The 13287-nt window shown below is 39.7% G+C and overlaps 1 long non-coding RNA gene across 2 annotated transcripts in view; it reads left to right on the top strand.

Annotated features, from left to right (window-relative positions):
• The window catches only part of LOC148000492 (uncharacterized), an 87812-nt gene extending 78845 nt beyond the window's left edge, over nucleotides 1-8967 (top strand). The window contains exons 3-4 of one of the 2 annotated variants that reach the window (XR_015639749.1): nucleotides 7024-7175; nucleotides 8727-8967. This is a non-coding gene — a long non-coding RNA (uncharacterized LOC148000492). The remainder of the gene's footprint in view (nucleotides 1-7023; nucleotides 7176-8726) is intronic. The other variant, XR_015639750.1, reaches the window with a different exon arrangement.
• The last annotated feature ends 4320 nt before the right edge of the window (nucleotides 8968-13287 follow it).

Genomic DNA, 13287 nt, shown 5'->3' on the forward strand with positions numbered 1-13287 from the left:
TTTGTCCATTCTTGATCTTAGAGCATAAGCCATTGGTGTTTTGTTCAGGAATTTTTTTCCAGTGCCCATGTGTTCCAGATGCTTCCCTAGTTTTTCTTCTATTAGTTTGAGTGTGTCTGGTTTGATGTGGAGGTCCTTGATCCACTTGGACTTAAACTCTGTACATGGTGATAAGCATGGATCGATCTGTATTCTCCTACATGTTGACCTCCAGTTGAACCACCACCATTTGCTTAAATTGCTATCTTTTTGCCATTGGATGGTTTTGGTTCCTTTGTCAAAAATCAAGTGCCCATAGGTGTGTGGGTTCATTTCTGGGTCTTCAATTCTGTTCCATTGGTCTATCTGTCTGTCTCTGTACCAATACCATGCAGTTTTTATCACTATTGCTCTGTAATACTGCTTGAGTTCAGGGATAGTGATTCCCCCTGATGTCCTTTTATTGTTGAGGATAGTTTTAGCTATCCTGGGTTTTTTGTTATTCCAGATGAATTTGTAAATTGTTCTGTCTAACTCTTTGAAGAATTGGATTGGTATTTTGATGGGGATTGCATTGAATCTGTAGACCGCTTTTGGTAAAATGGCCATTTTCACTATATTAATCCTGCCAATCCATGAGCATGGGAGATCTTTCCATCTTCTGAGGTCTTCTTCAATTTCTTTCTTCAGAGTCTTGAAGTTCTTATTGTACAAATCTTTTCCTTGCTTGGTTAAAGTCACACCGAGGTACTTTATATTATTTGGGTCTATTATGAAGGGTGTCATTTCCCTAATTTCTTTCTCGTCTTGTTTCTCTTTTGTGTAGAGGAAGGCTACTGATTTATTTGAGTTAATTTTATACCCAGCCACATTGCTGAAGTTGTTTATCAGCTTTAGTAGTTCTCTGGTGGAATTTTGGGATCACTTAAATATACTATCATATCATCTGCAAATAGTGATATTTTGACTTCTTCTTTTCCCCTCTGTATCCACTTGACCTCCTTTTGTTGTCTGATTGCTCTGGCTAGAACTTCAAGAACTATATTGAATAAGTAGGGAGAGAGTGGCAGCCTTGTCTAGTCCCTGATTTTAGTGGGATTGCTTTAAATTTCTCTCCATTTAATTTAATGTTAACAACTGGTTTGCTGTATATGGCTTTTACTATTTTTAGGTATAGGCCTTGAATTCCTATTCTTTCCCAGACTTTTATCCTGAAGGGGTGTTGAATTTTGTCAAATGCTTTCTCAGCATCTAATGAAATGATCATGTTGTTTTGTTCTTTCAGTTTGTTTATATAATGGATCACATTGATGGTTTTCCGTATATTAAACCATCCCTGCATGCCTGGGATGAAGTCTACTTGATCATGGTGGATTATTGTTTTGATGTGCTCTTGGTTTCCGTTTGCCAGAATTTTATTGAGTATTTTTGTGTCTATATTCATAAGGGAAATTGGTCTGAAGTTCTCTTTATTTGTTGGGTCTTTGTGTGGTTTAGGTGTAAGAGTAATTGTGGCTTCAAAGAAGGAATTTGGTAGTGCTCCATCTGTTTCAATTTTGTGGAATAGTTTGGATAATATTGGTACGAGGTCTTCTATGAAGGTCTGATAGAATTCTGGACTAAACCCATCTGGACCTGGTCTCTTTTTCGTTGGGAGACCTTTAATGACTGCTTCTAGTTTCTTAGGAGTTATGGGGTTGTTTAACTGCTTTATCTGTTCCTGATTTAACTTTGGTACCTGGTATATGTCTAGGAAATTGTCCATTTCCTGCAGATTTTCAAGTTTCGTTGAACATAGGCTTTTTTAGTAAGATCTGATGATTTTTTGAATTTCCTCTGAATCTGTAGTTATGTCTCCCTTTTCATTTCTGATTTTGTTAATTTGGATACACTCTCTGTGTCCTCTCATTAGTCTGGCTAAGGGTTTATCTATCTTGTTGGTTTTCTGAAAGAACCAACTTCTGGTTCTGTTGATTCTTTCTATGGTCCTTTTTGTTTCTACCTGGTTGATTTCAGCTCTCAGTTTGATTATTTCCTGGCTTCTACTCCTCCTGGGTGTGTTTGCTTCTTTTTGTTCTAGACCTTTTAGGTGTGCTGTCAAGCTGCTGACATATGCTCTTTCCTGTTTCTTTCTGCAGGCACTCAGCGTTATGAGTTTTCCTCTTAGCACAGCTTTCATTGTGTCCCATAAGTTTGGGTATGTTGTACCTTCATTTTCAGTAAATTCTCAGAAGTCTTTAATTTCTTTCTTTATTTCTTCCTTTACCAGGTTATCATTGAGTAGAGCATTGTTCAATTTCCACGTATATGTGGGCATTCTTCCCTTATTGTTATTGAAGACCAGTGTTAGGCCATGGTGGTCCGATAGCACGCATGGGATTATTTCTATCTTTCTGTACCTATTGAGTCCCGTTTTTTGACCAATTGTATGGTCAATTTTGGAGAAAGTACCATGAGGAGCTGAGAAGAAGGTATATCCTTTTGCTTTAGGTTAGAATGTTCTATAAATATCTGTTAAGTCCATTTGACTCATGACTTCTCTTAGTCTTTCTACGTCTCTGTTTAATTTCTGTTTCCATGATCTGTCCATTGATGACAGTGGGGTGTCCTACTATTATTGTGTGAGGTGCAATGTGTGTTTTGAGCTTTAGTAATGTTTCTTTTACGTATGTAGGTGCCCTGGTATTTGGGGCATAGATATTTAGGATTGAGAGTTCATCTTGGTGGATTTTTCCTTTGATGAATATGAAGTGTCCTTCCTTATCTTTTTTGATAAATTTTAGTTGAAAATTGATTTTATTTGATATTAGAATGGCTACTCCAGCTTGCTTCTTCTGACTATTTGCTTAGAAATTTGTTTTCCAGCCTTTCATTCTGAGGTAGTGTCTGTCTTTGTCTCTGAGGTGTGTTTCCTGTAGGCAGCAGAATGCAGGGTCCTCATTGCATATCCAGTTTATTAATCTATGTCTTTTTATTGGGGAGTTGAGGCCATTGATGTTGACAGATATTAAGGAATAGTGATTATTGCTTCCTGTTATATTCATATTTGGATGTGAGGTTATGTTTGTGTGCTTTTCTTCTCTTTGTTTTGTTGCCAAGACAATTAGTTTCTTGCTTCTTCTAGGGTATAGCTTGACTCCTTATATTGGGCTTTACCATTTATTATCCTTTGTAGTGCTGGATTTGTAGAAAGATATTGTGTAAATTTGGTTTTGTCATGGATTATCTTGGTGTCTCCATCTATGTTAATTGAGAGTTTTGCAGGATACAGTAACCTGAGCTGGCATTTGTGTTCTCTTAGGGTCTGTATGACATCTGTCCAGGATCTTCTGGCTTTCATAGTTTCTGGCGGAAAGTCTGGTGTAATTCTGATAGGTCTGCCTTTATATGTTACTTGACCTTTTTCCCTTACTGCTTTTAATATTCTTTCTTTATTTTGTGCATTTGGTGTTTTGACTATTATGTGACGGGAGGTGTTTCGTTTCTGGTCCAATCTATTTGGAGTTCTGTAGGCTTCTTGTGTGCCTATAGGTATCGCTTTCTTTAGGTTAGGGAAGTTTTTGTCTATGATTTTGTTGAAGATATTTACTGGTCCTTTGAGCTGGCAGTCTTCACTCTCTGCTACACCTATTATCCTTAGGTGTGATCTTCTCATTGAGTCCTGGATTTCCTATATGTTTTGTGACCAGTAGCTTTTTCCACTTTACATTATCTTTGACAGTTGAGTCAATGATTTCTATGGAATCATCTGCTCCTGAGATTCTCTCTTCCATCTCTTGTATTCTGTTGGTGAAGCTCGTATCTACAGCTCCTTGTCTCTTCTTTTGGTTTTCTATATCCAGGGTTGTTTCCATGTGTTCTTTCTTGATTGCTTCTATTTCCATTTTTAATTCCTTCAACTGTTTGTGTTTTCCTGGAATTCTTTCAGGGATTTTTGTGACTCCTCTCTATGGGCTTCTACTTGTTTATTTATGATTTCCTAGATTTCTTTCAGGGATTTTTGTGACTCCTCTCTATGGGCTTCTACTTGTTTATTTATGATTTCCTGGAATTCTTTCAGGGATTTTTGCGATTCCTGTCTGTAGGCTTCTACTTGTTCTCTAAGGGAGTTCTTCACGTCTTTCTTGAAGTCCTCCAGCATCCTGATCAAATATGATTTTGAAACTAGATCTTGCTTTTCTGGTGTGTTTGGATATTCCATGTTTATTTTGGTGGGAGAATTGGGCTCCGATGATGCCATGTAGTCTTGGTTTCTGTTGCTTGGGTTCCTGCGCTTGCCTCTCGCCATCAGATTATCTCTAGTGTTACTTTGTTCTGCTATTTCTGACAGTGGCTGGACTGTCCTATAAGCCTGTGTGTCAGGAGTGCTGTAGACCTGTTTTCCTGTTTTCTTTCAGCCAGTTATGGGGACAGAGTGTTCTGCTTTCAGGCGTGTAGTTTTTCCTATCTACAGGCCTTCAACTGTTCCTGTGGGCCTGTGTCTGGAGTTCACCAGGCAGGTCACTTGCAGCAGAAAAGTTGGTCTTACCTGTGGTCCCGAGGCTCAAGTTTGCTCGTGGGGTGCTGCCTACGAGCTCTCCGCGGTGGCAGCAACCAGGAAGATCTGCGCCGCCGTTTCCGGGAGCCTCAGTGCACCAGGGCTCCAGATGGCCTTTGGTGTTTTCCTCTGGCGTCAGAGATGTGTGCAGAGTGCAGTCTCTTCTGATTTCCCAGGCGTGTCTGCCTCTCTGAAGGTTTAGCTCTCCCTCCCACGGGATTTGGGTGCAGAGAACTGTTTATCCGGTCTGTCCTAAATTCTTTTGTTTTATTGATGAAAAATGTCCCTGGTTAATTTTAAACAGTGTGTGGCTGAGGGTGACAAGTGTGCAGGCCTGCTAACAAGCAAGCTGCAGGCTGTGCGTGGGCAACAGCACAGCTCAGGCCAAGTCAGCATAAGAAGAGTTTCAAGGTGAGGAAGCCAGCGCAGAAACAGGGATGTATTGGGGTAAGATGGGCTAGAAAAGGCCTCGATGATTTGGACTAGCTTGAGTAAAACTTGTAATAAAAAAGGGACAAGGTAATGGTAAATTGTTTTTATGTATGCGTTCTTTTAGAGTTATGTTTTAGTCTTTGGACCTGATTAGAGATAGTTTACACCCTAGACATGAGAGAGAATGGGTTTGGGAAAAAGAGTCCTCCCAGACTCTCCATGGATGCTTTGGAGAAAGAGAAAAACTTACAGAGCTCTCCTAGTAACAGAAGAAAGGCAGGAGATGTCCTGCCTCTCTGCTGGCTCCTATTGGAGAAATGCTTCTTTCTGGTTCTGGGTTCCATAGGTAGGATATCTGAGTCCCTTCGGTGGGACACCATCTAGTTTTTCCCCTCTATGTCTATTGTCTGGTGCACCAAGCTGTCCATGTCTGTCAGTTTATGTCTGTGGTTTTTGTTTCTTGTTGTTTAAATGTTTTATGTTTCATGTTCAAAAGAAAAAATGGTAAAAACTTTATCTGCCAGTCATTCACACCTTGATTTGGTTTTAACTCGTTTCAAAAAAAGGGAACAAATGAATAAAAAACAGTTTCAATGGGCCTTTGGAGCCCTGTACCTGTAGCTAGGAGCCTAGGTCAGCTGGAGAAGCTGCCTGGGGGCAGAGCGTCTACAGGAGCTGATCTTAAAGGCGCCAACAGCCCCTCAGCTTCTATGGTATGGGAGCTGATGGCTGTTTCTCTTAGAAAAATCCCTGACTTATTATTAGACTTAGCAGGTGACAAGGTGCTTCTCTTAAAATCACAGCTAGAAAAGTAAAAATGGTGCTTGGTCTAAATATTAAAGACATGTGTAGCCACTTCAATCTTGTTTCTGACTGGTTTTAAATGTATAAATATGCTCTACATGCCTTGGTCATAGATTATTGACTTTTAGGTTATTGGAGATGGTTATAAAATTATAACGTTGGTAACAGAAAGTTGACATAAAACTGGTAATTTGGATACAGTTATTCTAGACAACATGTGGCATGAGCCAACCTAGGGAAACAGGTCTAAATTGAGATAATATTTTTATGGAACTCTTATCCTAGAAACCAGGCTTCTAAAAGAATTTAGGGCAATGTCTCTTTGTTGAGGTATTGGAGACCACACCATCGTGCGTTCATATGTAGGAATTGGCAGTCAAACTTTGTAGCATGAAGGATAGACTCTGTGTCTTGGAGACTAGATCGTTTGTTGGAGGTTGAGTTTTGCTTTCCAAAGTTGTGGTTTGCCCTGAAGTTACCTGTATTTTGATGCTAATTCTACTGCCCCAAGGGAAGCTTCCTAGTCTTACTCAGAACTTAGATGACTTCCAAAGTTGTGGTTGTGCTCTGGTGTTACAAGGAGAACTTAAGGATTGTGATTTAGGATTGCCAGTGTTACATTGACTAACTCAAACTTATTTATAATTTAAAAAAATGGCTAATACCCTTATTATGTAATTTCATCACTTCTTCAATGTAAGAAGTTAAAACTTTAAATCTTTCAGTGTATCTGGAAATTTTTACTACAAACCTTTGCTCTCAAAATGAGCTTTAACATTTGGGGAATAGCTGTTACACTACTCAAGAACATTTAAGAACTCAAACTGGATTGCCTAGACTCCTTAACAAGGGAGGACAATGATACCAGGCAGATTATAGGCCTTACATAGGAACAATTATTCAAAAAATATTATTCTGTATTATCCAAAACAATAATGCTAGAGACAGTAATTTGATATACAAGTCTATTTATAAATACAAGTGCTCAGTGTCCTCAATTTAATCCTAGAGGACTTGTCTTAATAAATAATATATTAACAATGTCTTAATAAATAAACAGGGGGAATTATATCCCTGTATGCTATGCAATTATTTAAAAATACTCCTTTTATATTAATTATAAATTTGGATGCCAAGGAACACTCTGAGTTTATGGCACCCTACAACTAGGCATACTTCTGCCTAGGTGAAATAGAAAGATCCACATATTGGCATGAACATGTCCAGGTATTTTTATGTGGAAGAGGGAATCTTTGTGTTTTTTTCTACAGGATGCTACAGAAGTGTGCCAGCTGCCTGCGTGTCTGGTGAGACATGCTGATCCTGGGAGCATGAAGATTCAGCTCTCCTGGTTCGGGACCGTGGAGTCATTCCTGTGCCCTTGAAAGAAGATGGAGACTTTTTAGGATTTACCCTCACCGAGGTATCTGGGGTGGAAAGTTATATTTTGGGAGAACATATGCTCCATCCTCACCAGCTGTTAGAAATATACAACCATACCTTGGTTGTTAATAAACATCATGAGTACCTGCTCGCCCCAAACCATACTTCTCTGGCATGTTCATCAGGGCTGACTACCTATGTAATAATATCTGAGTTCCTGCAGCAGCACGATTATTGTGTATGAGTACAATTACTCCCCAGAATCAGCATACATGAGCCAGAGACTTTTCTTAAATCCTAGGAAAAGGGCTTTCCCCACAAAGTAAAAAGAGAACCAGTAACTGCCATCACTCTCGCGGTTCTCCTAGGACTAGGGGCTGCGGGTGCAGGCACTGGCATCACTTCCCTAGTTACCTCCCATCAATACTATAACCAGCTTAGTGAAGCCATAGATAAGGATATTGCTGAATTAAGAGATGGATTAGCTAACTTAAAAGATTCAGTTGCCTCGTTGTCTGAAGTAGTCTTACAAAATAGAAGAGGCCTAGACTTAATCTTCCTACAACAAGGAGGACTTTGTGCAGCCTTAAAATAGGAATGCTGTGCTTATGTAGATAAGACTGGACTTGTAGAAGACAGTCTAAAAAAGGTGAGAGTTAGCCTAGAAAAACGAAGGAGAGAGAGAGAGCAACAAGAGTCTTGCTACAAAAACTGGTTTTCTACATCCCCATGGCTCTCTACCCTGTTGCCCTCAATTTTGGGACCCCTTGTGGGCCTACTTTTGTAGATTTCCTTTGGTCCTTGGGCCTTTCAGCGACTTATATGCTTTATTAAATCACAAATAGATTCTGCTTTGCCTAGAAATTCTGATTCAGTACCTTATCATTGCTTGGAGACCAGAATAGCTGAGGAGAACCAGAGAGACAATGAACAAGATGAGGTGCCTACAACATATCAGGAGAGGCTCGATTTCCACAATCTCTTATATTATTGCCATCTGGCCCCTACTCTTTCGCCCCTGGGCTCAAATAAGAGGAATGAGTAGATGACCCAATGTAGCCATCATCAACGACGGGCAACTTCCTCTGACCCTTGACCAATCTAAGACATGGAGCCTTGAGGGCAACAAGGTGATCCTATGACAGATAAGGCTGGGGTTCGAGAGGTAGATCCTAAGACAGAGGTGGCTACACCCTGTTTAAACGTATGGGTTGGTCAAATGCTCCTCGGCCCAGTTTCTCCCCCAATAAACACACACGTATAGCCCAGTATGGTGTGTTACAGCATAAGTTCATTCCTAGCCATTGGGGTGCAGTCCTAACTGCAAGAGTGGCTCGCCATGGCCGAGCTGGGCACTCTGTGAGGCATGTCTAATCTCTCTTAGGCCACTACTTCCAGCTAATGGTCTTTCATAAAGAAAAATGGGGGAAATGTAGGGAGCCATATTGGATTTGGGCCTGGCCACTTTTTGACTCCATGGCGCAAAGTGGCTAGGTGACTCTGGGCTGTTTGGCCACAGATATTCACCCCTAAGATGACTGCCATGAAGTCTTGAGATTGTTGGACAAAAGCCTCTCCCATGAATTTACAGCACAGGAAGATAACATTCAAGGGATGCCTCAGCTTGAGCAGATACCAGTTATCTCCTGAGTCAACACCCGGTGTCTCCACCGCATGACCTCATCGTCTACCGCCTGACCTCTTTGCCTCCTGCTATCACTGACTATATCCTCATCCCTCCATCCTTTGTGTTTCACAAAGGACACTCCCCCTACCTGAAAGCCTTAAAAGCTGGAACGTTCACCCCAATAAATGAGACCTTGACAATAGAATCTTGCTTGGTCTCCTTCTCCTCTCGCCCCCCATAGGCCTATGAGTAAGCATACATATAAGACTACAACCAGCTGAGTCATTTGTTGATGTTGTTGCTGTTGTTATTGTTGTTATTGATTGTGTGTATATAATTTCAGGTGTGATCACAATGCATTAAATTGCCAATTAGGGGGTTTATTCTTCCAGTAGGCTGATTCTCTGACTTGCAAATGAATGAAAGGACAGTAGGGGAATAACCCTTCTAATGACCTAGCAGCTTTGGAGAGGAAATATATATATATATATATATATATATATATATATATATATATATAAAAAAACCTTGGGATGGAAAACACATGAGCAGCTGAGAACACTGTAGATTTTTTGAGAGCATCCAGGATTCATTTCCAGCAACATAAGAGTAGCTCACATCTACCTCTAATTCCAGTTTTAGAGGTTCAGAGAAAAGCTGTTCACCTCCCTAGTCAGGCAAAAATTTACCAGGCAGGAATGGGGAAAAGTCACATAAACAGGAAAAAAAACCCATATACATGAAATACAAGTGAAATTCTATTTTGGTGCCCATAATCATTTTCAGTAACGAACATTGCCAAGAACAGTAGCACAAATTTTAATGCAAGCACTTGGAGGCTAAGACAGTCTGATTTCCATGAGTTACAGTGCATTTTAATCTACTTAGTCACTCACATTATCAGACTAACCTCACGAATACCCCCGATTTTTTTAAAGTAAATGTAATTTTCATTTGATTCATTGGTTGACAGTAGATGTCACAAGAACTTTGACTTTGATTTACTTCTTATACTATAATCATAATACATATTGAATCTTTAACAAATTCTCATATACATTTAATCTCAGTGCCTGTGAATTATCATTGCTAGCTTTCCAATCTTCTATAAAAGAGAGAGCTAATGAATAAATAAATATTGCTAACTCTGTTAAGGAGTAGATGAGAATGTTCCTTATGTGGTTGTTCATGGCAGTCTACACTCGTCATCTTCGGATCTCTTCTACCCTCAAGGTCATGGTATTCATGCTACCTGCTCTAGAGCTACAGTTAAAACACACCCCTTCCTGGTTTCCTGTACCTGGATGGAGAGACATCAGTATTCTGATCTTCCACAGAACACTTTCATACAGTTACCCTTCTACTGCTGTGATAAAACATAACATGGCCAAGGCAGGTTTTAAAAGAAAGCAGTAAATTGGGCTTACAAATCCACAGTTAGAGATGGTGCTGGCACAATAAACACAGGGCAGCAGGAAGCACTGAGAGCTTACATCTGGAACCTCAGGTTGAAAGTAGAAAATACACTGGGCATGGCTATAGGAATCCACATCCAAGACTATTAACATGATGCCCCTCCTTTAAAAGGCCACACCTCTCATCTCTCGCAAAGTGTTAAGGCAGCTGGTTAACAATTATTCAAACAGAAAAGAGTATGGGAGCCATTTTCATTTAACCAACACAGTTTTCTGAAATTCTTAGTTAGTGCCAACTTAAATGGCACTGATATGTTTTCAACATACAGTGCCATAAAATATTAACTGCATTCTCTATGACCATTATATTTTTGTTCTATTGTATGCAATTACCTTCTATTTAACCTAAGGAAAATAGTTTAAGCATCCTATCTATAGCCACCCTGCACTTCTGAAACTACTTTAGAAGTTTTACAACAGGCTCAAGTTTTTCCTTGCTTCATTTCCATATATGCTTTTGAATCATAATCAATAATGTCTCCAGTCCCATTTATATAAAGTTGTTACCTGCTCCTAGTTCATTATCTTTACCTAAAACTGTATGTCATCAACTTAATATATCTTCTCATCTCTTGGTGGGTGACTGACTTTCTGTCTCCATGGCCTAACAAGTCCCTTCTAACAGTTGCCACATTCACAGGCAAAGCACAAGGAAAGGAAGGAAAAGCACAAGAAAGCAGTAAGGAAATATACTTTAGTCACTCAAAGACTTAGCCTTGTATGCCAGGATTCACTATGCAAACTATGTTTAAAAGGGGATGTTGGAGATGTCCCATGAATTAATGTCCTGGTTATCTTTACTCTGTAAACCAAACACAGAAAAGAGTTTCATCCTCATTCCCATTGAGCTGATTAAGTAACCTGACCCAACGTGAAATACATGGGAAAACAGTCATTTGTATCAAAGTTCTAAATGACAGCTCATCATATACAAGGCTACAAATGCTGAAAAATAGAGTCTAATCACATCTCATTCATAGTCAAATCCAAAAAATATTAAACACATACTTGCTTTCCTCTTTCCTGCTTTCTTCACTCATTGACAAGTCATGGCTCAGCCTATTGTCCAGACATATCCAGAGTGGGCTTGGTATTTCATATCAATGAACTGTCACACAGTTTAACACCCATATGCAAACAGGACAACCTGGTCAACTGTCAGACATTTTCCAAGTATATTTGCTTGTGTCAAGTTGACAGTTGAAATTGCACAACTTTTAACTTGAATAACACCCTTCACAAGCTTGCCTGTCCATCCCTATTAACCAAGGAGTCCTGTTTTTCCTAACAAAATACACTTCTAAATTCTTAAATCCCATGGATTAAATAGGGTTCTAGAGTCCCAGAACTTATGAGTAATCTCTATATAGTAAGAGACTTTGTTGATGACTTATAGTCTGTACTCCAAGTCCCAACAATGGTCAGAAGCAGCTGTGAATAAAAGTCCAAAGATCTAGCTTTGGCTCAGTCCCACAAGGCAGTAGAGAGAAAAAGAGAGATTCTTCCTTCTTCCATTGTCCTTATGTAGGTCTCCAGCAGAAGGTGTGTCCCAGATTAAAGGTGTGTACCACCATGCCTAGATCTGGGACTTGCTTTGCTCCAGGTGACCTTGAACTCAGAGATCTCCTTGCCTTGGTCTCCTGGGATTCATAGCCACTGTGCCTCAAGATCTCATATCCCAAGATCCATGTCAGAAAACTTGTATCTCCCATCTTCAAGATCAGGATCAGAGGTGAACCCTCCAATGCTGTATTGTAATTTACTCAAGATATATTCAAGTTGACAACCTGGAATAGCCATGATACCCATAGTCTTTAAAAATACCAACATTTAAAAAAAAACTGAAACCCTAAGTTCCCTGTGTAGATTCCTTGAAATTAACAACAACAAATGATTAGTATCCCAATATTTCAAAGTGGAAAAAAGAGAGTAGTGTAATCAATCCTACTTAAAGAGAGCAAAACCGAATAGCTTCTGTTACCACAATGTGCAAATTCGATGACACATAATGATACTCTGGACTCAAAAAGACGTGGGAAACTCCGTGTTTCAAGCTTGGCCTGTAATACTCACAGCCTCCCTCACATGCCAAATCCATTCCATACCTGCTCTTCTCCTATGTTCTAGAGTATATCATATCTTCAGGTGTCCACTGCAAATAGTGTCCTCTCCAGGGCTCTCTAATGAGACTTCACATATGCCTGAAGGACATTGGCTCTTTTTCATATTCTCAAATATTAGTACCACACAGATGATAATTACTCTTCCTTACTTAACTCATGAAATGGCCTCGTTTCTTTAGATCACACAGTTGCATGAGCTTTTGAGGTAAAACAGAAGATGTCAATTGTGGACTGATACACCAAGTCATTTTTCAGTGACACTGTCCTGTGATAGAAGACCAAGAGACCAAAAGATCAGGCAGATAGTGTTGTGTGGTATTACAATGTCTTATACAAGCTATGTCTTATGCCAAGAGTGATGACTCATAAGTAGAATATTTATTTTTAATAAAGGAATGGGATGAGGTAAGCAGAAATTACCATACAATGCGATGCAGACACCAGGAAGCTAATAAAGCAAGATTGCACAAAGCAACAAAGGATACTTCTGGATCATTATAGACAGAGTACCCAGCAGCCTTGGGGCTGGTGACTATAACCTAGTATGAGAAGAAACAATAGGTTCTTCTGATCCTAAGCCAATGATCCACAAAATTGTTGGCCTTGTTCTACAGGCACTGCCAAGCATGCTCCTTGTTATAGAGAAGGAACTTAGTATTTCGCATATAATATACATAAGAGCCTCAGAAAAGGGATGCAAAGACATGCACACACAAATGTTAATGGAACTAACATGTATGTTGATGAAACAACTTTTCTTCTCCATACATTGTAGCCTCAGGGAAAAGCCTGGGAGGACCCCAGACCTCAAGACAAATCTGTAGTGCTGCTCTCTTTCATACTTCCTCCACAGCACCAACAGATTTAGCACACATGAATTGAGTGAAAATACTACAGAAGCCCAGGACAGATAGATGTGTCTGCCCC

The sequence above is a fragment of the Rattus norvegicus genome, chromosome 16, assembly GCF_021556685.1.
Source record: "Rattus norvegicus strain SHRSP/BbbUtx chromosome 16, alternate assembly SHRSP_T2T, whole genome shotgun sequence".
Taxonomy (NCBI): Eukaryota; Metazoa; Chordata; class Mammalia; order Rodentia; family Muridae; genus Rattus; species Rattus norvegicus.